Genomic DNA, 26,126 nt, shown 5'->3' with positions numbered 1-26,126 from the left:
TACAGGTCTTTTACCTCCTTAGTTAAGCTTATTCCTAGGTATTTTATTCATTTTGATGCCATTGTAAATGGAATTATTTTCTTGACTTCTCTTTCTGCTAGTTTGTTGTTAGTATATAGGAATGCAACAGATTTCTGTACATTAATTTTGTGTCCTGCAACTTCACTGAATCCAATTATTCTAATAGTTTTTTGGTGGAGTCTTTAGGGCTTTCTATATATAATATCATGTTATCTTCAAATAGTGGCAGTTCAACTTCTTTCTTACCAATTTGGATGCATTTTATCTCTTCACCTTGTCTGGTTGTCAATACTAGGACCTCCAGTACTGTGTTGAATAAAAGTTGTGAGAGTGGACATCCTTGTCTTGTTCCTGATCTCAGAGTAAAAGCTGTCTTCTTTTCACCATTGAGTATGATGTTAGCTGTGGGTTGTTTAAAATGGCCTTTATAATGTTGGAATAAATTCCTTCTATATATATACCTATTTTGTTGCAAGTTTTTGTCATGTTGGATATTGCATTTTGTCAAATGCTTTTTCAGCACCTTTTGAGATGATCATGTGGTTTATCCTTCTTTTTACTAATGTGACATAGCACATTGATTGATTTATGAATATTGTATCATTCTTGAATCCCTGGAATAAATCCTACTTGGTCATGATGGATGATCCCTTTGATGTATTTTTTAATTTGGTTTGCTAATATTTTGTTGAGGATTTTTGCATCTGTGTTTATCAGGAATATTTGTCTGTAATTTGGTTTTCATACTGTTTTTGTCTGATTTGGGTATTAGAGTGATGCTGGCCTCATAGAATGAGTTTGGAAGTATTACCTCCTCTTGTATTTTTTGGAATACTTTAAAAAAGGATGGATATTAGGTCTCGTTTAAATATTTAATAGAATTTACCCATCATGTGGTCCTGTACTTTTGTTTTTTGGGACTTTTTTGATTACCAATTCAGTTTTGTTACTCAATTCAGTCTGTTTAAATTTTCTGTTTCTTCCTGGGTCAGTCTTTGAAGACTGTATATTTCTAGGAATTTGTCCATTTCTCCCTTGAAGCTTTTTTGAAAAATGCATGCATTTACTAGTGGCTTAAGTAAACATTTCATTGGATTTATTCCCATTACATATATCAAGATACCGCTGTGGTTTATTGGGGCTTATCTTAGATGTAGAGAAACATGTGATAATAAGGAGAATAATTCAATTTAGCAATTACCAAATGCCTTTTATTTGCAAGTGATTGTTAATAAAACAGTACAGGCATACTTTGTTTTATTGTACTTTGCAGATACTGTGTTTTTTACAAAATGAAGACTCATGTCAAGCCTGCATTGAGCAAGCATCATTTTACCAACATCATTTGATCACTTCATGTCTCTACATAATATTTTGGTAATTCACATAATATTTCAAACTTTTTCCTTTATTTTTGTATTTGTCATAGTGATTCATGTTGAGTGATTATAACTATCTGAAAGCTCAGTTGATGGTTAGGAGTTTTTAGCAAGAAAGTATTTTTAATTGAGGTATGTATAGTCTTTTAGACATAATGTGATTGCACACTATAGACTATTACGCACTGAGAAACCAGAAAATTCATTTGGCTTGCTTTATTATGACATTTGTTTTATTGCAGTGGTCTGGAAATAAACTCATAATATCCCTGAGGTCTACTTATATAGAACATGCTACAATTCTATTCAAAAGACTTTTAAATTGTTGATAGATTATTTATAAATATGTCTTAGATTCAAAATTAGTTGTCCTTCTATTTCCAAAACAAAATATGAGGGAGGAAAATACCCATAATGTAAGCCAGAAGGAAGTTTTCACTCTATGGCAAGTTGAAGAATATCATTTTGAAAACTGTGATACTTTTAAATAAAAATAAGAATGCTGGATATATTAATTACCTTAACTGTAGTAACCATTCTACCATGTATATGTACATCAATACATCATGTTGTACCCCTTAAATATATGCATTTTTATTTAAAAAGCAAAATTGCTGATTCTTGGAGAGGGGTAGGGATTGTGAAAAATGTGATGATTTTAAATAGAATAAAGAATCATGCTATTGGGAAACAGGCAAGGTATTGTGTATGATAAATCAAATGGGTACTCACAGTAGTAAAACATGATGTTTGAAATAAAATACACATCATGTATCTTTAAAAGGTGGACTGCTTTTAAGAATATGTACGAGTAAGTTTATGACTGCCATTTCAAAAATAGCACTGATTTATTTTATTGATAATGTTAGCATCATAAAGAAAGTGGGGTTCTCCTTGAATAATTTTTTGGAATGAGTGGAGAACTACTGAGCAAAAGAGTTGGCCTTATTATTTTCTCCACTTGGATAAAAAAATTTGGCTTGATTTACTGCGCTACTATGATGTACACAGGCTGAGTCTGTTAATAAACATTGTCAGAAGATGGAATATTTGCCACAGTATTAATAGTTATTAGTGTTACAAGAATTTAGGAATCCTACTATATAAATGTTTTGATAGTTAGATGATTTAAATTAATAAAATACATCTATGATGGGATATAATCCCAAAATTCTGGGATTGATAAAATTAAGAACAATTTTCTTTTAGTGCTATTGGAATACACCAAAATATTTGAACTGATAAGTGTTGATCAGCCTTAGGAATTCAGTTCATATGTCATGAGAACAGAAAATAGCTCTAAAATATGAAGTCACTTGAATTTAAAAAAAGATTATAGTAGAACTATCTTATAATTGTAAGGGGACTCTTTAGAGTTGGGGTATCAATTGGGAATTTGTGCTTTTCTGTGAATAGAAGCCCAAGAGAAACCTGAAGATTCCAACCACACAAATAATGCAAATTCTATTTTTTCCCCTGGTGTGAGTGGAGGAGGAATTGGATAAATAGCTGACACTTACTGAGTAGCCACTTTCTGTCAGACACTATAGAGATATTTTACATGCAGTACTTTATTTAAAGTTTCTGGAGCAGGTGTGACCTGCTTCTTTAACTTGAAATCAAATCAAGTGCTCAAGTCCTCAAATATTTATGTAAGCAGGAACTTAATTTCTGTTTTTTGAGTTGAACAGCCCTTCTGATAGTCTAGGTCTTCAATTTCTTTACTGGTTTTTACAATGCTTGATTTTGTGCTTCCTGGCCTTTTCTTCCCAAGAGATCTTATCTGGAACAATTACAAACTACCATTGTGTTTCTAAAACTGTTTGGCCTCCAAAGGGATGTTGCAGGAGTTTTACCCCTTTCCAGCCACGTGACTCATTGACTCTCAGGCACTTTTATCCATCTCCTCCCCAGTAAATAGGATCTGCAACCAAAGGATATTGAGAGGCGCCTTCTTTGCTAGGCTAATTATACTGCAGATGTATACATCTCTCAAGATTACAGGTACCTCCTTTCTTCATATTTGCATATTGGAGATGGGACATGTAAGAAGAAAGGGAAGGTGAAGAAAAAGAAGAGATAAAAAGGAGAAGTAAAAGGAGGAGGAAGAACTCAAAGATGAATAGCTTTATAGAAGGAGTTTACAAGTTTTTTCTTAAAAATGAGGAATTCAGTATACTGTAAATGTAATATCCCTGCAAGTTGGATCATATTCTCTCAGTTTCCAATATTCTTAAAGCTACACATAAGGATATACAGTGAAGAGAAGTGTTATGTCCCATGGCATTAGGCATTATGTCCTTTTAGTAATAGTAGGAGTGGTAGCTAGTGGATTCTCAAAATCATTTTATTTCTGTATCTCTAAAATGTATGCTGTTTTTTGTTTATATGCTATTGATTTAAAAATAGATGTTATATGATGTACAAGAGAGAGATCAAGGAAATGGAAAATTATTTTTTTCTGTAGTAATAGAAACACACAGAACCACATCATATCTAGAGCAAGAATGAGACTAATTTAGATAACAAATAGAAATACTATAAGAAAATATGTATTAGTCATAATCAATCAAAAATAAACAAAGTGCCTTTCTATTAAAGAGAGATCAAAGGCTAATACACCAATTGGAATGGTTGGTACAGTAAAGATAGGAGACAGAAAATTTAGAATTACTACCACCGGGGTAGAAATTGCAGGCACCACCATCAACTATACCATGCTCAACTGACTGATTTTCAAGAGAACACTTGGTCAGATGATTTGGGGACTGTTTGAGATCTGTACAATCTCTTCACAGCATTATCTAAATTCATGTTTTATTGACTAACTGGGAGAAAGCATGTGTATAACGGAATGAGAATCTTGGGGAGACACCTTAGTATTCTGCCTGTCACAATGCCTATAGCCTATATGTCAATAACTTTTCTCCTAAAGGAGCTCTTACAAATGTGCCCCAAAACACTTGTATAAAAATGTTTATAAAAATGGACAAAATGGAAACAACCTTAATGTAAATATTTGTCAACAATGTAATTTATATAGAAAATGTGTTATTTTCATGAAATGTGAAACATGAAATTAAGCTACATGTTTCAATATGGATGAATCGCAGAGGCAAAATGTTGAAAAAATTGCCAGTTATAGAAGAATTCATAAAGTATGAATCATATACAACAGATATGATGTGGAAAAAACATATCATATGTATGTTAGGAATACCAAAACAACAACTCCTATAAATCATTAATAAAAACCTAATACAAATAAGAATATGGACAGGAATTTCACAGAATAGGAAACTCGAATATGACATACAAATATATTTTCACTAGGAATTTACAAAATGCAAACTAATACAACTGGATGCTACTTCACTCTCCTCTGAGAATGAAAAACTTTCAAGAGTGGAAGTCCTAGTATTGGTTAAGAACATTAATGGAGATGTGTATTGATGCAACTACTTTGGTTCAACATTTGAAAATCAATGTAATCCACCAGATCAACAGGCTAACTAATAAATGTCCTATCATCATATTAATTGACACATAAAAAGAATATAAGAAAATCCAACTTCTATTCATTACAAAATTTCTCAGCAGACTGAGAATAGAGTGGATCTTCATTTTGATAAAGAACATCTATTTAAAAAAACCTACAGCTAACATCATCTTTAGTGGTGAAAAACAATATTTTCCTCCTAATATCAGTAACAAGACAAGGATGCCCACTCTGACCACTTCTATTCAACATAGTACTGGGCATTCTAGCCACTTAAATAAGGCATTGTGATGATGATGATAAGTAAAAGGCATACACATTGGCTGGAAAGAAGAAATAAACTTGTTACTATTTGTACATGACATGCTTCTCTATATAGAAAATAGCAAAGAATCTAAAAGAAAAAGTGAAAACCTAGAACTGATAAATGAAATTAGCAATGTTGTAGGATACAAAATTAACACACAAATCAGTTGCATATGCATACAGTAGCCATCAATTGCATATCTATCTGTATACTAACCATCAATAATGTGGAAAACAAAACTTAAAATATAATATCATTTACAATTATGAATAAAATGAACTCCTTTGATATAAATCTAGCAAGTCACATACAGAATATATATGCTGAAAATTCCTGTGAGAGGTCTGCATCCATCCTGGTCAACAGCCTCAGGATGCCATGGCAGATAAAATGTTGCCTCTGTGATCCCTCCTTGTCAAAATGTTATGACCTTTGAATCCCTCTCCTGGTTCCCCTTACTGTTTTCTATCATTTCTTTTTAGGGGGTTGGGTGGTATACCTATCCAACATAGGGCTTGCATTTGCATTTCTCTGGAATTTGAAGAGACTTCTGATGCTCAAGAGCCTCGCTTTTTCATCCTTTTGTTCCTGATTAGCATACCAGACAGAAATATGTGGACTATTGTCCACAACTCTCCAGTATTTTCTCCACTTTATTTTTCAAAAAGAAGCAACTGATAGATATTACTCTTCCACCTGAGTGTCTGGGTCATGACTTCCCAGTACAGCCTCACTTCCCCTGCCCCTCCTCCTGCCCTTCTTAACTACTCTGAAGGGGTGAGAGGGGTCCCATTGTGTCTCCTGTGCATGTTCTGTAGGACTGAAATGTGGTGTGTTTGTGTGGATCTAGTAGGCCCAGCTGAGTGAATGGTAGATTATTTGTGTATTTCATAATGGCTGTGATCCCCTTGATAGGTACTTGGATATTTTTTAGTGTACCATGTGTGTCTATGTGAAGCGTTATGAAACGTGTTCTCTTTTTGAGATTTAGCAATAGGCAGCTACAGTAGGTGCTGCTACAGGTTTTATTTAGCATGGTAATTGCACAGTGGCCAGCATACTGGACATTGAGGTGGTTCAGATGAGACAGAGGGGAGCAATGATCATTGTCTCCACAAAATACTTATAATACCTTGCAAAATACTGATGATATAAATCAAGAAGACTTCAATAAATGGAGATACATAGTGTCTTCATGGTTTGTAAGACTCAATATAGTAAAGATTTGAGTTCTACCCAAATTGACTGATAGGTTAATGTAATTATTATCAAATTCCCAGTAAGGTTTTCTGTAGACATAGAAAATCTTATTCTAAAATTTATGTGGAAAAGCATAATAGACCATAGAGTAGCTAAAACAATGTAAAGGAATAAAGTGAAAGACATTTTTCTACCCAATATTAAGGCCTACTATATAATTACAGTAACCAAGACTATGTTGTATTAGCAAAGGAACAGAATAGAGAACCAAGAGGCAGGCCTACATAATATGCCCAACTTCTTTTTTGCAAAGGTGCAAAAGCAATTGAATAGAGGAAGCATAACCTTTTCAACAAATAGTGCTATAGCAATTGGACATCACTTGACAAACAACAACATTAACAAAGAATCTTGACCTAAACCTCATACCTTCTACAAAAATTACCTTAAAAACAGAGTACATATTTAAATGCTAAATGAAAACTATTACACTTTTATAAAAAGATAGGAGAAGATCCTTTGGAATCTAGGGCTAGACAAAGAATTCTTAAATTTTAGACCAAACCATGATCCACAAAAGGTAAGATAAATTGGATCTCATTAAAATTAAAATATTTTGCTCTGTGAAAGGTCCTCTTAAGAGGGTGAGAAGACAAGCTATCCAACAAAGGACTAGTATCTACAATATATAATACACTGAATATTCAACAATAAAATCAATTGATCCAATCAGAAAATAGGAAAAGATATGAAGCGACATTTCACTGAGGATGATGGATGGCAAATAATCACATGAAAAGATGTTCAACTTCATTAGCCATCAGGGGAATGCAAATTAAAACCACAATGATGTATCACTACACAACTACCAGAATGGCTAAAATAAAAAATAGTGACACTGCCAAATGCTGGTGAGAATTTGGAGAAACTAGCTCACTCCTACATTGCTGGTGTGGATGCAAAATGGTGCCAACTATTCTGGAAAACAGTTTGATAGTTTCTTATAAATCCAAACATGCAATTACTGTACAACCCAGCAACTGTACTCTTACTGAATATATCCAAGAGAAGTGAAAAGTTAACATTTACACAAAACCCTGTGCACTGACTGACTGCTGACAGTGGCTTTATTTGTAATAGCCAAAACTAGAAACAACCCAGATGTCCTTCAGTGGGTGAATGGTTAAACAAACTGTCATTTGGAATCTCTGGTTTGGAATATCTCCAGCGTTAAAAAGAATGAAATATTTCTGTGCAAAAAGAACTGGATGATCTCCAGGGAATTATGCTGATTGACAAAAAACCCAACCCCAAAATATTACAAACTGTATTGTTCCATTTGTGTGATGTTCTTGAAATGGCAAAAGTTTTAAAATGAAGACAAGACTAGTGTTTTCCATGGGACCAGGGACAAGAGGGTGGTAGCTACAAAGGGTGACATGACAGCTTAGTGGTGAAGAAATTATTCTGTGCCTTGACTATATATTTTACTATCCAGTTTGATATAGGGCCATAACGTTTTACAAGTGTTACCATGGGGGTAACTGGGAAAAGCATACACAGGATCTTTCTGTATTGTTTCTTACAGCTGCATGTGAACTTATAATTATCTCAAAATAAAAATTTAAATTTTAAAAATTAATGTAATTAATCATTAAAATTTCAGGCTCCAGAGATAGACCATCTCGGATCAAATCCTGCATCTATATACTATCATCTTGGGTAAGTGTATTTATCCTTCCTATACCTTATTTTCCTCATCTTTAAAATAGTAATAATAGAATTTACTTCATAAGTAGTTTCACAGGTTAAATAAATTAATGCATGTAAAGTATATAGAACAGTGTTTCTCCCAGATTTATGCTCAATGTCAGCTTTATTTACTCTGATTATTATGGTTGTATGTATGTTCATGCTTATGAAAAAATTTTGAACTTGCATGGGATAGATACATACCAATTGCAATATAAAGGAGTACTTTTGGAGGTAGAAATGGGAATTGAATGAAGGTAGGAATTCAGTTGTGCCTATATTATATCTTTAAAACATAATAGATGTAAAGCAAATACATATTCTGTAGAAAAATGTGTGCTTTACTTTGTTATGTGGTTATATGATTTACAAATTTAAATTTTATTCTTAAAAAGCAGATGCATATAGTTTGTTTTACATATATTGTATCTATTTAAATTGTTTTATATATTTTTTGATTTTGAAGGACATTATCACGTAATTTAGAAATAATACGTTCTTTGATGAACTCATTGCATAATTAAGTCTTCAACATTTTCTAGAAATAAACTTTTTTCAGTGCATGCTCTTGATTTTCAATTACATTCTAACACTGATGACACTAAACCTAATCTTACTTTTTATTAATGACCAGGAAAATATTTTGAAGTTGATTACTTTTATTATGTTAGAAATTAATAATATTTCCCAGCATTATTAAATTTTTCAGTTTAAATTAGTCTCTGAACTAAGTGTAATGTTTTTTGACATAGTTGTTGACATCTCTGCTTTCTCCATTCTTGTCAACTGTCATTCCCAGTTGGAGGTTTCTCTCATTTCTCTTTCATCCATACTTATAATGTTCTCCTTATTATAGAAAGATAATGTTTGATAGAAAATAAACACATCAGTAATCGTATTTAATATTTCAGACATCATTCTAAAATGGTGTCATTGTCCCTGCATATACCTTGCCCTCACCCCCAGAAAATTGTTCGTATAGATTATTTACACTTATTCTCTCACTAACCTACCATGTTTAGGTAGCTAATCAATACCTGATCAGTATTATTAAAATTTTTTGCAAATCTAATTAAGTTATAGTATACCATTTGCTAAAATATGTTTTAGTCTTTAATATTTGTTTTTTCAGGTAATTAAATGAGAATTCAAACCTTAAATGAATGGTGATCTACTCATACTAGCCCATATATAATGTGTTTATATATTAGGGATATCCTTGTCCTTTTTGATGCAGTTCATTCTTGTTCATACAATATTTATGGAGTGTGAAATACAGGCTAGACAGTTTTCTAGGTACTGAATATACCTAGATATACCTGACAGAAACCTGAAATTCAGATGTTTACCATTTTGGGTGTTAAGTGTTGTAAGCTTTGCTTATTTTAAGCTGATAATTAAAGAAATGGAAAATTACGATTATGTTTATTGTTTGACTTAAAATTCTGGAATTGTTGCTTCATATCTCCTTAGAAGGTAAGGGAGTAAATTTTAGACAATATGTTCTGTTTAACTCAGAATGCTGTAAAGAAAGGACTAGGTGAGAAAAAAGATCTGTATAAAATCAAATTATGCATAATCTATTGCCTTAGTTATAAGAATCTCTCCTTATGCCTAATAAGTGGTAAAAAAAGAAGCAAGATTTATAAATGCAAGTTTATCCATGCAATCTTGTAAATCATACTTGTCATATGAAATATTATTTACTTATTATTAAATATTTCTTTTAGAAACATGAATTTATCACTTGGCATGTAAAATAACCCACTGGACTTGTATAAATTTGATATAACACTATTTCTGTGTAAATCTGTTCTCTCTCTCACTCAACTTCTTTTGCTACTCAGAACACCTCAATCCTCTGAGTCTATTTGTTCCCTTTGTAAACTTGCAAGATACAAGTAAATACAGCATGCTTCCATTAGGTTTCTATTCAAAAGCAATGGGAAGATTTTGTTCTTCCACACTGTCTTAGGTTGGGCTGCTATATCAAAAATACCATAAACTGGTTGTCTTGAACAAAAGACATTTCTAACAGACCTGGGAAGGAGATATATTACACTGGGTGCCAGCACAGTCAGGTTCTGGGGAGGGCCATCTTCCACGTTGCAGACTCCTGACTGCTCGTTTTATCTTTGCATGGTGGAAAGAAATCTAGAGAGTGCACTGGGATCTCTTTTATAAGGGCAATAATTCATGAGGGATCCACCGTCATAACCAAGTCTCCTCCCAAAGGCCTCATCTTCTAATACCATCATCTTGGAGTTTAGGATTTCAGTATATGAATTTTAGGGGGATGCAAACAGTCATTCCATTGCTCACACACAGTAGTTGGATAAACAGATGCTTAAAAAAAAGTTTATGATGTGGTAAGTGCTGTGATAGAGGGATTTAAATAGTCCTATAGGTTAGCAAATGTAGTATATTTAATCGGACCTCCAGTAGTTATGGTAAGCTTGTTTACTTGGAGGAAATGATTCTTGAGTTAGGCCTTAGAAGTAGATAATGAATTAGTCGGGAAAACGATGACAGAGGGTTTGTAAGAAGAGAAAACTAAGGAGAAATGACACAGAGGTATATAGTTGCTGGGTTTCTAGGTCTAAAAAAGTCCAGTATTTCTATTGCATGAAATGAGTTCTGAGAATTAGTAAGAAATAAAGCTGGAGGAGAAAATAAAAGGTTTCATGTTACCTAAGACTTTTTACATCATGGCAAATACTTTATATTAATGATGAAGCAGCAGCATTGGAGATGTTGAAGTATAAAAGTGGAATGATTACTATGAATTCTACGTAAAGTGGTGTGAGGAATGGATTTGAAAACCACCACACTAGAAGAGATCATTTTAATAACTAAATGCAAGCCAGAGTTGATAAGGACAGAAGTAGAACAATAGAATTTTAGGATGGATTCCAGAAATATTTGAGCAATATTGACAGAACTCGGTGACTAGTAAGGAATAAGAGTTGCTGTGCTGGTTAGGCATTGCTGTGTAGCTACTAACCCAAAGCTTAGTGGCTAGAAACAACAATAAACATTTATTATTGTGTGGGTCAGGATTCTGGAGCAGCTTAACAACGTGGTTCTGGTGTGGGTCTTCTCATGTGGTTGCAGTCAGGATGGCAACTGGCGCTGCATGTGAGCTGGCGTGACTGGAGTTGAACGATCTGCTTCCAAGATAGCTCACTCACATGCTGTTGATAGGAGGCCTATTTCTTGCTGACTATAGCAGGAGGACTAATTTCCTTGTCAGTGAACATCTCCATAGGGTTACTTGAGTGTACTCATGAAATGGCAGTTGGCTTTCCCTCCAACCACTTATCCAAGAAAAAGGCAGAAGTATAAGCTATAAACCTGTTTATGATCTATATTTGAAGTCATTTGTGCAATATCCTGTTGGCTACGTAGGTGGGAGATGACTACACGTGGGCATGAATAACAGGAGGCAAGACTCATTGCAGATGCAGTGGTCAATAATAGATTCCACATTTTCTTTCTTGGTGTTTAGTTGGATTATGGTGACAACTGCAAGATAGGCAATAGAAGAGGAGCAGGATTATTATGGTTTGTTTGTTTGGGGAGTGTGTGTGTGTGTTTCTAGAAAGTAGAATGTAATAAGTTCAATTTTGGAAATTATCTAGCAAGTGGGAGCTATTATGCTTCTGAAGTGCAATAATATGTTTAGTGATAGAAAAATAGATTTAAGGACCATCAGCATTTAAATGGAACATTAAATCTTAACATGAGGAAGGTTCATCCATGTAGAACATAAAAATGAGATGAAAGGAAACAGCATTGTCTTTAAAAAATTGAGCAAAGAGGTTGAAAGGCATGGAAGAGATCAAGCAAGATGATCAGAGAGGTAGAAATAATAAATATAGCACTGTAGAATAAAGAAGATAAATAGTTTAAGAAAATGAATAGTCAGCAATGTCAGATGAAGCAGAAGTATCCAGTGAACTACTATATATCCATTAGATTTAGCAATATTTATGCCACTACTGATGTTGTCAGAGCAACGTCAAGTGTGGGAGCATGGGAGCAGAAAATGTACAACAGGCAAATTATTAAAACTGAGTTTAAGTATGAATCAGTTATGTTCCATTCTGGAAAGAGAAACTCTTCAGAACATTTACGACATGGAATTTGGAAGTGATTACGTAGGTGATGGAATTGCTGAAAAGCCACACAGGAGATGATGAGGCTGAGTTCACAGATTAGGAACATCAAGAGCTGCTGCAGTGCTTTTGCTGAAGGGATGAAGGGAGGAGGTGGGGTTACTGAAGCCCAGAATCCAGGGTCTCCTGGAGTAAGCTGAAATCAGTTCTTGTAACAACTGGAGCCACAGAGAAGCAATTGCTGCTGAAAATGGCCCATTGGCAGGCAGAGAATAAGAAATACCCTTTATTCTCCTTCCTTCTGAAAATGCTTCCCATTGGCAGACTATGGCTGAACCTAGCTGACCCAGGAATATGGGAAAAATTGTTCTCTTGGGGTCAGCCCAGTGTCCTATAAAATGGAAAAAGGAGAGGAATGTATTTGAGAACAAACAGGAATAACTGACACAATTTTTTTAACTTGCCAACCTTGAAAAGACAAACAAGATTAGAAACTCCATGTGAGAAAATTCATAGAACTTTAATGCATAATGAAAAGTGAACTTCACTTAAAATATTTCAAAGACTGAGGCCTGTGCACTAGGCAAAACACCCATAAATTGAAGAGCTTTCATCTCAGCACTTTTAAAGTAGAAAGGTTTAGCCTGACTTGAAATTATTGGGCTTGACATTATTTCTCATAATACAGGAAATCATCAAGAATTCCTTCCATAGAACACACTCATGAAAGATTTAGAATTCATTTTCTTTCTAATTAAATATTTCCTCTTTGATTCTGTGAGTTTTTCATTTTTTAAAGATATGAAATAATAATAAAATGAGATGTATTTAGAAATTCACCATAGCCACAAGACAGAACAGCATGGAAAATATAATCTTACACTTAAGTTATTGTAGATACTTGTCCATCAAAATGTTAAATATTATCAATCTAGTGAAATATACAGAAGTGCACAATTGCAGTGGGCATTGTTGAGGTTCTCACAACATCCATTCCCCACTCCCTGAATCCTAACAGAATCAGAATGTGTGATTTAGGTCACACATTCATTACTTTCATTCCATGACCCTCAGAGGAATCTGACTCCACAAATCTCATTGGTGTGAAAGCCTGATTGGCTTAAATTAATCAGCACATATGAAACTGGACAGAAGTGGGCAAGTGACCTAAATGTGTAATTAGTGGGAGGGATAGAAAGGTCTCTTATCTTCTGCAAATTGTTACATGCAGTGGTGGATCCGGAACTGCTGAAGATGTCTTGATACTACACTAAAGAGGAAGAAGATGGTTGGCTAATGTTAAGATTATTTCAAGAAAATGAAGCAGAAGTTATTGGCATAAGCCAAACCTGAAGCCTGACTTACAGTTTCACTGCCAGTTACATGGGAAAATAATATTCTTTATTTTTTAGTTCAGTTTAAGTTGTGTTCTCTTTCATTGGCTGCCCAAAGTATCTTAAATCAGTATACAAAGTGTGTGGGTACATAAATATGCATATATAAATACACCAATATATATTAGTTCCTAACCTTACTATATTTACAGTTCATTCTCACATACATTCTATTTATATATATAATTTTAAATATTTAAAATAGTAATAGGTATTTTTTAAATCTTCACATAAAAATCTATATGCTATATCTATTGATTGTCTCATAGCAATTATATGTCATGTATTAATTTCTTGGAAATAAATTATTTTAATTCAGTGTCAGTATTTGCCCTTTTTCACTTCATGTTTTAATATCCAAAATCAAATGCTTCTTCACACATGAACTGACCCTGGCTGCCTCTTTGTCAGTTGTTCTAACCATATACAAATGAGTCAACTTTTACTTGCAGAACCATTAACAAAATAACAATGAATAAATCTTAGAATTTAACTTAAAATTCTAGTAGTATCATGGATACCAAGGAGGAAGGTCTCAATTCTCTTGAAATCACTAACTCTTTTTAAAAAATAATGAAAGGCACTGAGCATTTCCCGTGGAGGAAAACTGTACAGTATACCAATATGTACAAAAACTTGCATACGCTATCCTGGATTCCCAGACTGAGTGATTTCAGTCCCTGAATAGGGTATCATTTATTCAGTAGCAAGATACAGTTTAAGAAAAAAAACCACTGGTGTTAATGCACATGATTTACAGATTTTAAATAGGTCTAACAGATACCCCTGTTCTTTAGTGAGGGGGAATCTGTTTTCAATGTGGCATGCACATAAAATAGAATATTATTTAGCTTACAAAAGAAGGAAATCCTCCCATTTGCAATAACATGGATAGATATGAAGGACCTTAATGCTAAGTGAAATAAGCCAGACACAGAAGAACAAATATTACATGATGCTGCTTATATGAGGAATCTATAAGAGTCCAACTCATAGAAGCAGGGAGAAGAATGGTGGTTACCAGGGCCTAGGGGAGGAGGAAACTGGGAGGTATTAGTTAAGAGGTACAAAGTTTTATTTATACAAAATGAGTAAGTCCTAGAGATCACTATATACAATAGTGCCTATAGTTAACAATACTGTATTGTATACTTAAAACTGTGCTAAGAGAGTAGGTCTTATGTTGAGTGTTGTTATCACAAAATGATGTATAAATAAATAAAAGGGTAGTAGGAAACTTTGGGAGGTGAGGGGTAGATTTATGGCAGAATCATGGCAGTGAGTTCATGGATATATACATATCTCTAAATTCATCAAGTTGTATATATTAAATATGTACAGCTTTTTATATATTTGGTCAGTCATACCAAAATGAGCTTCAAAAAAATATGGTTCTTGGTTTGAGGCACTGGCTTGGAGAAATGAAATGCTGGCTCAGAGATGAGTAAATCCTATTTGCTCTACTATCCCTGATCATGTGACTTGAATACATTTTGTTACTGGCCTTAATACTGGATTTTATTTTTGCATATTTGACATTAGAGCTTTTCAAAAATATTCATCTTATATATATATGTGATATATGTAAAAGAATGTGCACCTAAACACCCTCACGGGAGGGGGATGATAATTAACTTGTGTTCATCATGACTACAACAAATAGTTGGGGTTGCTTTTGGAAATGCTATATCATATATTTGTTCAAGTATTTGATAATAAGACAGCACATGGTATTTAACTGTCTTTTAGGAAGATCGAAAAGGGAGAATTTTAGTTATTCCTGGAAAGGCTGTATGAATAAAGATGTCAGTATTTTTTAACACATAGAAACATTTAAAAGTAAACCTGTGCTTTAAAGAAGAATACATCAGTGTTACTGGACATCTTAAATTCCTATAGTATTCTTTACTTGTTTATAATAGAGTAAAACATATGCATTAAATGTTCCATTCAACAATAGAGCAAGATTGTCTCTAACTTTGAACAAAATCCAAGTCATGAAAAGAAATCTAAAAGCATGAATTTTCTAAATTTCCATGTCATATGAAAAAATTAATTCTTTTATAAAAAGAATTAAATGTCAGATGAGAGTTCAAGTCAGTAATTTTATTCTTGAAGAGATCACTGTGGAATGCTAGGAAGATAAGTTTTGAAAAAGCTTAGTGTCTCTGCTTCATGGGCCTCCATTTTTACAGGCTATTTTTCATAGAGCTGAGCTATGGTACTGTTTTACTATCTGATACTTTTTTGACATTCTTGCAGCAAATATTTCAAATGGGACATTATATCTTGAGAGGATAGATAGCTAAAAAAAAGAGTATGCAATCATCTTCTCTTATTTTCACAATAATCACAACTTGGCCTTTGATCTGACTTCAGACTTTTTATCTTTCTCTGCAACACAGTGGGAGGAGGCTTATTCTGCTGGAATTAAGTAGGGCAAGATGCCATGTGATAGTAATAACTGCTTCTCTCTCTCCTAATGTGGAGTTTTCAGATACCAACTATTTGGTAAAGACAGATGTGTAATACATTTTCTGGATTTTTTCTTCATTTTTTCTGCCAGTTAACATATTATTTTTTCCTGAAAAGCTCTGAAAGTTTCATGTCAGTGAACAGGAACGGAATATATTTTACAGAAAATTTTCAAAGTTTTTTTTGTAAAGATGCACCCCTAGTAACGAAGTGTTTGTGCTGGGAATGATAAGGGTAGTTTGCCTATTGTTCACACAGCAGGTTGTCATCTTTTTCTTCTTAATAGGGAGAGCTCTTATCCTCGGCAATGCTGCATGTGTTTTTCAGTTACTTGGCAACAATAACAAAAAAAGACACAAGCAGCAAAGGACCCATCTTCGACATCATAACAAATAGTAGTACCTCAGCTGGTTTTAATGGCCATATGGAGACATTAAATTCCCTGCTTTCAAGAATTAAGCCCAGTGCGTATGAGTAGGTTGAGCCCTGGTATGTGCAGCAATGTGAAGCATTTTAGCTGTTGTATGTGAATTCACATGTGGAAAATAGTGAATTATGTGGGGCATTCACCTGAATAAACAAACAAAGTGCCCCTGGAATGCACAAGACAGATACAGATTTTTCTAATGTGTTTCTCATTGAGATATTGATAAGACATTCTGCAACTGATTTATGTGTATACTGGAATTGAACAAATAAGTAAATGGGTTGTAAATAATAAAGCTAAGATTCCTTACAGTTGGAGAAATTATAAACAAAGAAAGTGGGAAAATTAAAATGATTCCTGCAGTGTTGAATTACAATCTGAGGTATCAGTATAAACTCATTATACACATACACACACAGATATAAAAATTGGTATGTGTGTATACATGAGTTAATATACAAATATTTCCCAGCTCTGTCTGCTGAGAAGGCCTAGAGACAATGACATTTCAGTAGTAATTAATAAGTCTAGTGCCAAGATCTTGGTTTCTAAGCATCATTCTTCTATAAAAGGAACCAGGGAACCTTGGAGAAGTGGTCCTGCCAAGTCTGGGAGAGGGAAAATCAAGTTGAGCTTGGAACATCTTGCAGAACCAGAAAAAAAGAAACTTATCAGAAAGTATGGGGAGGGGAGCTTTGTTGAAAGAATGCAAAATAGGAGAAGGAACAACTAATGGCCAAAGCTTTGAGCAACTAAATAAATAATGCTAGTATCAGAGTATAACCCCCAAAATAAAAAATAATTAATGAGTCCATAATGATAAAAATAATTACTTAATTAAATATAAAGATGGATGAGCCAAGATAGATCCTCCTGGTATTGGAATTGCAATTAATAACTGTGTAAAGAAGGGAAATAGAAACCACTATTAGGCAAATACCATATTATTACATGCTTGATCTAATGGGTGCTGGAATCAGTGGGTTTGAAGAAAGACATATTTGCACAGTCTCAAAGTATCTCCCCCCATAATATTTATTGACTATAGGAGAAGTCATAGTAACTTTACAGTGGGAATGCCCAGCAGAGACCACATTAACTAAGTGATCAAGGTCAGTGTCACCAGTAATATGATATTCAAATCAGTAACCCCGTGATATGTTGCACTGAGAAAGACATGGTACCATTTCTATGCTTCTCTTTCCAAGGAAACAAGACCTCAGTCTAATAATAATAAGATACCAGATATGCCCCAAATGGTGGACATTCAGCAAAATAATTGGTCAATACTCTTTGGAGCTGTCAGTGTCATGAAAAGCAAGGAAAGACTGAGGAACTATTGTAGATCGTAGGATTCCAGAGAGAAATAACAACTGAATACAGTGTGGGACATTGCTTAAGATCCTTATAAAGGATAATAGTCTAAAAAAATGGTGGAGCTTGAATGAAGCCACTAATTTGGTTAATGTTATTAGGACGATGTTAATTTCCTGGTTCTGGCAATTATATGATGGTCATCTAAGGTGTTAACATTGGAGGAAACTGAGTGAGGAATATATTGAAATGCTGTACTATTTTTACAACTTTTCTATGTCTAAAAGTAGTTTGAAATAAAATGTTTTTAAAAATTGCCCTTATAAAAAAAATCAAGAGGACTTCCACTTCTAGTTGCAGTAAACAACTTTTAAAATAGGCAGAATATACAAAGTAACTTGAAAATAGCACAAGATTATGATCCCTAGCAGTAGGAAAACAAAACAAATGAGGTAGGCTCCCAAGCCCCCCTCTGTTTCTGCTTGGAAGCAATGCCTAGACTGTGATACAGAGGGGATAAATCAAAACATAGCACAATGGACTCACTGAACTGAGGACACAGTGATCGGTTTGGGAGTAGTAAGGCTGCTGAAATTTGCAGGGCAAGTTGTTGGAAAGAAGAAACCTGGGTAGAGTTAATGATCCAGAAATCTGTAGAATGGTACTATTGTGTCTTTCACAGAACATTTAGCTGCTCACATAAAGGGCAGGACTTCATGAGGCTGGGAAAAGAGCAACTACCAGGAGAATTTTAAAAAAATAATGGAAAACAGTGAGCTGAACAATTACTGGAAGACAAACATGGCTGGGAGACTTTTAAGTATTGATTAGCTAGAGGGGAGAGTACTATTTGAACACCCAAAGTAATTTAGTAGAGTCTCAGACAATTCTAAGCTGCAGATGTAAAGGATAATGTAGTTCAAGAATGGCTACTATATACTATCCTAACAAAGCTTGAAAATAGACCTCAAAAGGAGCAATATAATGGTTAAATGAATTAGATGAATTTCCTTGCCTGAACAAGGAAAATAACAAGATCTAGACATTCACAGTTTGGCATTCATAATGCCCAAGGTAAAACAAAACAAAACAAAACAAAACAAAAAACCCTAAACTACTAAGTATGTGAAGAAGCAGGAAAATATGACCCATATAGGAGAAAATATAATTTGTATTCAGGAGAAAAATCAGAGATCATGACATTAGCAGACAAGGACTTAAAATATCCATTATAAATGTGTCTAAGGATTCAAAGGAGAACACAAACATATTGAAGAAGCAAGTAGTTATTTCAGTAGGGAAATCAAAACTACAAGAACAAACAAAATGTTAGTCCATAGATTCAAAATAATTCTTATTAAAATTATAGCTGTCTTTTCTTATAGAAGTCAACAAGCTGATTCCAAAATTTATGTGGAAACTAAAAGGAAACATATGTTAGTCAATGAATCTTGAAAAAGGAAAACAAAGTATAGTTATACCATTTGGTTTCAATATTTATAATAAAGATATAATAGTCAAGTCATGATTGTCCTAAAGACAGGCAAATAGGTTTGTGAAACAAATACAGAATTCAGAAATAGAATTAAATTTATATGCTCAGTTAATTTCAAGCAAAGTAGCAAACAAACTTAATGGGGAAATGAAAATTTTATCAACAAATGGTGTTGGAGCAACTGGATAAACGTGAACCTCAGCCACTACCTAACTCCATAAAAATAGTTAATTTGTGTTGGATCATAGACCTAAAACTTACAGCTAAAATTAAAGCATCTATAAGACAATATGGAATAATATCTTCACGAGCTGGAAGTAGTCAAAAATTCTTAAGCAAGAGCCAGAAAATATTAACAATAAAAGAAAAAAATGATAAAATGAAATTTAACAAAATTTAAAAAATCTGCTAAACAAAAGATATCATTAATAAAATTAATTAGAAAGCAAGCCAGCAACTTACATAAGATATAGACAAAACACTTATGTCTAGAATATATAAACAACTTCAACAACTCAATAGTAAAAAGAAAATAACTAATAAAATGGACAAAAATCTTGCATAGGCACCTCACAAAGGAAGATAAATAAATGGTCAATAAGCCCTTGTAAAAGTATTCAAGCACATCAGGAACATTGAAATTGAAATCACAGTAAGACAAGACCACCTACTCCCTAAAACGGCTAAAATTAAAAAGATTGATGTCATAAAATGTTAGTGAGGATGCAAAGCAACCAAAAGGCACATACATTGTTTGAGTGCAAAATGTTGCAAAGCACTTTTGAGATTGCTTTAGCAGTCTCATAAAGTTAACATATACCTACCTCAGGGCCCAGAAGTTCCACTTCTAATAATATACCCAGAAGAAATGCGAACATGTGTCTACAGAAAGACTTGTACCTGAAGGATCATAGCACATCTTTTCATAATAGATAGAAACTGGAAACAACTCAAATGACCATATCATCATAAACATGTAAAAAAAACTGTGGAATACTTGTACCTTGGAATACTACTCAAGAAAGAAATACTGCTCAGTAAGGAAAGAAGAAACCTCTTTTACATGCTACAATGTGGATGAAACTCAAAAACATGCTATGTGAAAGAAGTCAGACACAAGAGAACATCCTATGTAGTTCCACTTATATGAAATTTTAGAAGAGGCAAATTCTGCTTCTGGTCAAATTTAGTAACAAGGACATTATTTACCCTCCTGTCAGAAACAACAACAAAAACAAAATATATGCAACAGTGATTTGTAAGACACTATACATCAGATAATGAAGAATAATGATCCCTGAGATTTGGGGAAAATACAGAGTGAGCTCTCTGGTTGCCCCAGCTTACTGCTTAGCAGACTTCCTAGGCCTTAGGGCAAGCAGGGGAACACCTGACAGAGCGTGCCATTTCCCTGAATTGAAGAGATGGAGCTTGGAATTTGGGAAGTCCACCAGCACCTAGAGTTCACAAGACAAGGTACCAGGGAGATGAGAACCTAAACTCCAGAGCTCACATACGACTGACCATAGTTCCAGTTCTGACCAGTCAGAATGGAAAATCACAGAATTCATGCACCACGGGATACAGTACTCAGAAGCATTATGACTCAATAGGCAAGAGTAGCCATATGCTAAATGTTGCTTTGGTCCCAACTAACAAAGCTTAAAAGCAAGTCCCGTAAGGATTTGTGGAAAACCGTTTTGGCACCCAGCCTTCTTAGCAGTTCTTGGGAAACTCCAGAGTTGTGTGAGGTTTCAGGGCCCATTGCCCTGAGAGGGATAAAGGGTGTCGTGTGAGTGGGACAATGTGCATCTAGTCCCCTCTTCACCCAGACTTGTCTGGATTAAATTTCTGAGGAAGGCTTCAGTTGGAGTAAACGGTCCCATGTCTAGAATGTACCACCACTGTATGACAGTCAGACACAGGTTGTGTCACGGCTTCCTGGCCTTCAGGGACCGGTGCTCTTGTGGACTCTGGTCATTCCATTCTCCCCAGGTCCTCCTGATGTTCCTCACTGAGAGCATTCTCTCTGCACTCATTCCCTGCCACCTGGTCGTTCTGATCAAATCCTTCTTTCTCAAAGCAAGGGGGAAAAAATATCACTGACATTTCAGAATTTTAAAGCATGCCCAGAGGAATTCTGGTACTCAAGGCATCACTGAAGAAATCCTGCTTTCAATGGATGAGAGATTAAGTTAATTTTCTGCTTAACCTACTTAGAAAACCAGGAAATTAAAATAACTGTGAGACAATATTTTTTCACCCAAAAGTTTGTCCAAAATTTAAAAGGTTGATAAAATGCCCATGAGAGTGTAAATTATTTACAGATACTAATATATGAGAATATGAGTCAGTACAGCTTTATTGAAACAGAATTTCAACAATATTTATAAGATTTACAGTTACCACAGTCTTTCCACTTTAATCCACTTTGCACTTTGCTATCTCTTACCTATAAGAAAACATATGTGTTTTCCCAAGAATTCATGCTCAGTGACATTGATATCAGCTCTATTAATCATAGCAACAAATAGGAAAGAATTTGTGTCTATCAGGAGGAGAATGGTTAAATTAATTATGACACATACACTATTAGAATTCTTGGGAGTAGTTAACAGTAAGGTGGATCCTAACTACTGTGTGCCCTCATGGAAAGACCCTAATTTCATTTCAACAAGTGACAAGGGCAACCGTCAGAAATAATATATATACTGTTATCTATATATATTAAACACTCACATTTAACACATCTATGTAAGGAAAAGTCTAGAATAAAGTTTAAAATTCCGTGAAGTTTTAGTTGTGGTTGCTTTCGAGGATGGGGATAAAGTTTTGAGGAATGTAGTTAAGGAAGTGGAATTGTGATTTATTCTCACTGTTAGAATTTGAGGGCAATAAGAGTATTTGTACTGTTACCTAAAGCCAAAATTTTCCTCTGGGGCAAACGTGGAGACAAGCAGCAGTGGAAGAATGTTGACTTTTTCTTTTCCTATCAAGGATAGTGCATCTGTCATAGAACCACTTTCCACCTCCTGGAAGGACTCCTGGGTTTTGGAATTCTGTCTGTGTAGATATTTGCTTACACAGTGATTTCCATGATCTTTTCTCATCTACTACTTAGGCAGAAGGCTTTGTTTTTGGCTAACAAGGTAAACTCACTCATTGGTGTATGTGGTAAATGGCCAATCTCAAATAATTTAGCCCGTTCAAACTCTACTCCAAATATCAGGGTAGTTCCCAAAGCCTCCTCTCTAACTTCAGAGTTGTATCCCAAGAACCAGTAGATTGTGCCAAATCAGACTCTAGTCACCAACAGATTTGAAAACACTTTGAGAATCTAGTGGAGGCACCCAGGGGGGATGAGGAGGTGTCTGAACTTCCCCATCAGAAGTGAGCAGTGACACGGAAGGCAGTTGCTTTCAGAGAGGTCTACAGTGAGGGATGGGATTTGTGGGCATCAGAACGCTCTAAGTCATGGGGCAGCAGGTATGGGCTGTGTCTTCCATGGGGAGCAGGTGTAGCCTCCAGAGGAGGACGCAGAGAAGGGCTGGCCCCAGGTCTGCTTTCAGTTGGGATGTGAGGGCACACTGGGGTGGCCCAGGGGAAGGGAGCTGTAATTTGGGGGAGTGCTGGGACTGGACACACGTGCTGGGACCAGGGCAATGTCAGCTCCCAAGGAACTGTGGGTGAGGGGCAGCAGGATCCTGGGTACATGAGGCCCGCAGACAATCCCCAGATGGTTCATTCTCATGTTCACCTTCCTTCTGTAGGCCTGCTTTAGCACTTTGGCCCCAGGATTTTCCTTCTTACCACCTGGCAGACACCATGAAATAATGAGAAGAGAAATGAATTATAATAGACACAAGGTCAACCTCAAGCTGGGCAGAGTGGCATAGTGTGGGGTCTAGAGAATGAAACCAGGACTAGTCCCAGACCTTTCACTAGCTGTGTGAACTCAGCACGTTCCCAAACTCTGAGTCTTGGATTCTTCATCAGTGAAGGGGTATGACAAGCCCTGCCTTGTAGGACTGTTGGAATGTATATCATGTTTGTAAAGCACCTGGCACAGTGACTGGTGTGCATGGAAACTTGAAAGAATGGCAATGATTGCTCTTTTTTGACCCCTGAAAATGCCAACCTCCTGCTGAGATTTTTGGGTTTTGTTTTGTTTTGTTGTTTTAATCCAGGAGATGTCTGAGACTATGAGGTGCTATAGGACACTGAACACCAAGTCCGCCAAAAATTCTGCTCAGCAAGAAAAAATACCTTAGTAAAACATCCCCCATAGAGGGCATACTACTTAATTTGGATGTTAGGGAACCTTCACCATCTGGATGCAACTCCAAACTCCTAAAATGTTTGTCAAGATGCAACTCCTTCCTTCTCTCCTAGCTGCCCTTTGATCCAAGTCACCTATATTTTCATTCATTAACCTCAACCAACATTGAGCCCTTCCTTAGAGATGGCCAAATTTTATTCAGGATAACCCAGTTAAAGTGCCCTTTTAATGGAGTCGGCTCTGTTTTTCCCAGTTCAGGGCAAGGAGTGACAGCACAGTGGCTTCTTGGCATCCCATCTCAAGGAAGTATTACCCTTATTTTCAGAAAGTCCCTGGTGATGATGTGAATAAAACTCCTAGTTTGTGCACTGTGGAAGGAAGCACAGGGTTCCTTCCATCCCTGGTCCAGGAGGAGATTCTCTCTGGTTTATCCACGATCCTGAAGTAACTGCTAAAAGCAGGTCTCCATTGGAGGCTTAGTTTCTTAACTTTGAGACAACCCCCACCCCAAGACATGGCCCTTGCTCACCACTCTCACACCCTCACTGACCTTCCAAAAGGTAGATGCTCCATTAATGTTTGAAGAATAATTTTTAAAAGAGTCAGTGAGCAATTTATTATGATTTAATTTCTCTTACATTCTAGAATAAATGAAGCAAGTTCAGGCAAAAAACTTTATTTTACAGCCCAAGATTAAACAAGGAATAAGGGAAACCAAGAATTGACCATCTTTTTACTTTTTTCTCTATTTTTTGATCCCAACTATTTTACTACTGATTTCTTTCACATTTCTTAGGAAATGCCTATTTCAATGTTATGTTTTCTTGTTCCATATCACTAAATAAGATGGAAGGTTACCCAATTTGTTTTATAAACTAGCAAGACTCTTACTCTTAAACTTCATAAACAGCATTAAATATGTAACCAGTATCATTTATATATTCAGATTCTGAAGCTAAACTTTAAAAAAAAAAATTTGAAAACTTTCAACAACAAAAGATGAATCTACAAGTTACTCATGTAGAACATATGATATGCACTGTGTTTCCTCCAGCACCACCTAAGTACCCCCACTACTTCAAACACAAAGTGAGGAAAGTGCTTTCATTGCATGTGGGGGAAGCTGCCAGAATTAACCATGGAACCACACTGGCCTGGCCACCAGTATGAAGCATGGCTGCAAGTCTGGCCCGGACTCCTTCCTCTTCATCTTGCAAAGCCTCTTCAAACCAGGATGGGAAGGCACTGGGAACCGTATTGTGCATCTTGGCCAAGAACTCAAGGACTTTCATTTTACTGGTTTCGGCTTGGGATCTCGGGCCCCACAGGAACTTGTAGTGTGGAGGGTCACTGTTGGGCACCTGCTGGTACTCCAGGTAACGTTCCTGCACCAAATCTTGAGTGACGAGCTTCTGGACATCTCCATGGATGAAGTGCTTCCTTCCAGCATACATCCCCATCACATTAAGCACTTCCCAGATATCCTCTTCAGTGGCACAGTTGCCCTTTATGAAGATCACACAGAGGATGGTCTTGAGGAGGCCGGTCTTGGGCATGATCTCCTCACCCCTCAGCCTCTCATTAGAGGTGTGCTGCAACTTCCTGGCAAGGGCATAGCAGTGCCTGGTAGGGTCGACTTCCTTCACATCAATGCCAAAAGCCAGCACCATTAGCTCAGAGGCTTTCCAGAGGATCCCATGGAAGTGCTCCTTGTCCTTTTTGATGACATGCTTCATCACGTCTTCCTTCATTACGGTCTCCCTCTTGTGATACTTTTGCACCAGGAATTGCACCAGCAGAACTGCCTTCTCATCTAGAGGGGTTCTGAGGTGATCATCAGTGCTGGGTGGTGCCCAGGAGGTACTTGGTCTTTCCTTATCTTGGCTCTTGGCACCTTTATCAGATCTTGTGCATGAAATGCCTGCAGAAGTAGTGGTAGTGGATGGGGCTCTCTGTGACCCCTGGGAGGTGCTACTTTTCCCAACAACAGAGGCACTCTGGGAATTATCACCAAAAGAAGGAGAGAGGTAGAAATGGGGCTCTTCCTTCTCTGCTGCAGTGGCTTCAGCAGCATGGAGGCACTGAGCCTCACTCTGGGCCTAGCGGCGTTTCTCACTGGCACGAGTTTACTCTTCTGACCCCGAGGCATGATGACAGTGCTCAGGGACAGCAGGCAGGGGTGTGGGCCAGAGGGCAGGCAGTGAGGGCACCTGGAGGAGGAAGAAGGAGACTGTATGCACCTTCAGGGGGGAGAATCCACCTTGGCTTTAACCTTGCAGAGGAAATTATTATATACCTTGGGCTGCAGCCTGCCAAACTCTTGTCTCAAGTGAGCTGGAGCTGAGAACAGGGTTGCCAGGTCTAGACTCTTTGGGGTCCCCTCTGTTCTCAGGTGGAGAATCCTCTCAATTTACATTTTGAATCATCCTGTCAGCTCTTGGCAGGACCCGAGGCACCTCCTCTCTG

General features: G+C 36.0%; 1 pseudogene; it reads right to left on the bottom strand.

Annotated features, from left to right (window-relative positions):
• Positions 1 to 24,764: 24,764 nt before the first annotated feature.
• Positions 24,765 to 25,809, bottom strand: LOC118928580 (melanoma-associated antigen B10-like; annotated as a pseudogene).
• Between the last annotated feature and the right edge of the window lie 317 nt (positions 25,810 to 26,126).

Source organism: Manis pentadactyla, chromosome X (genome assembly GCF_030020395.1).
Source record: "Manis pentadactyla isolate mManPen7 chromosome X, mManPen7.hap1, whole genome shotgun sequence".
NCBI classification, from domain to species: Eukaryota; Metazoa; Chordata; class Mammalia; order Pholidota; family Manidae; genus Manis; species Manis pentadactyla.
This window is presented reverse-complemented; position numbering and strand designations above follow the sequence as displayed.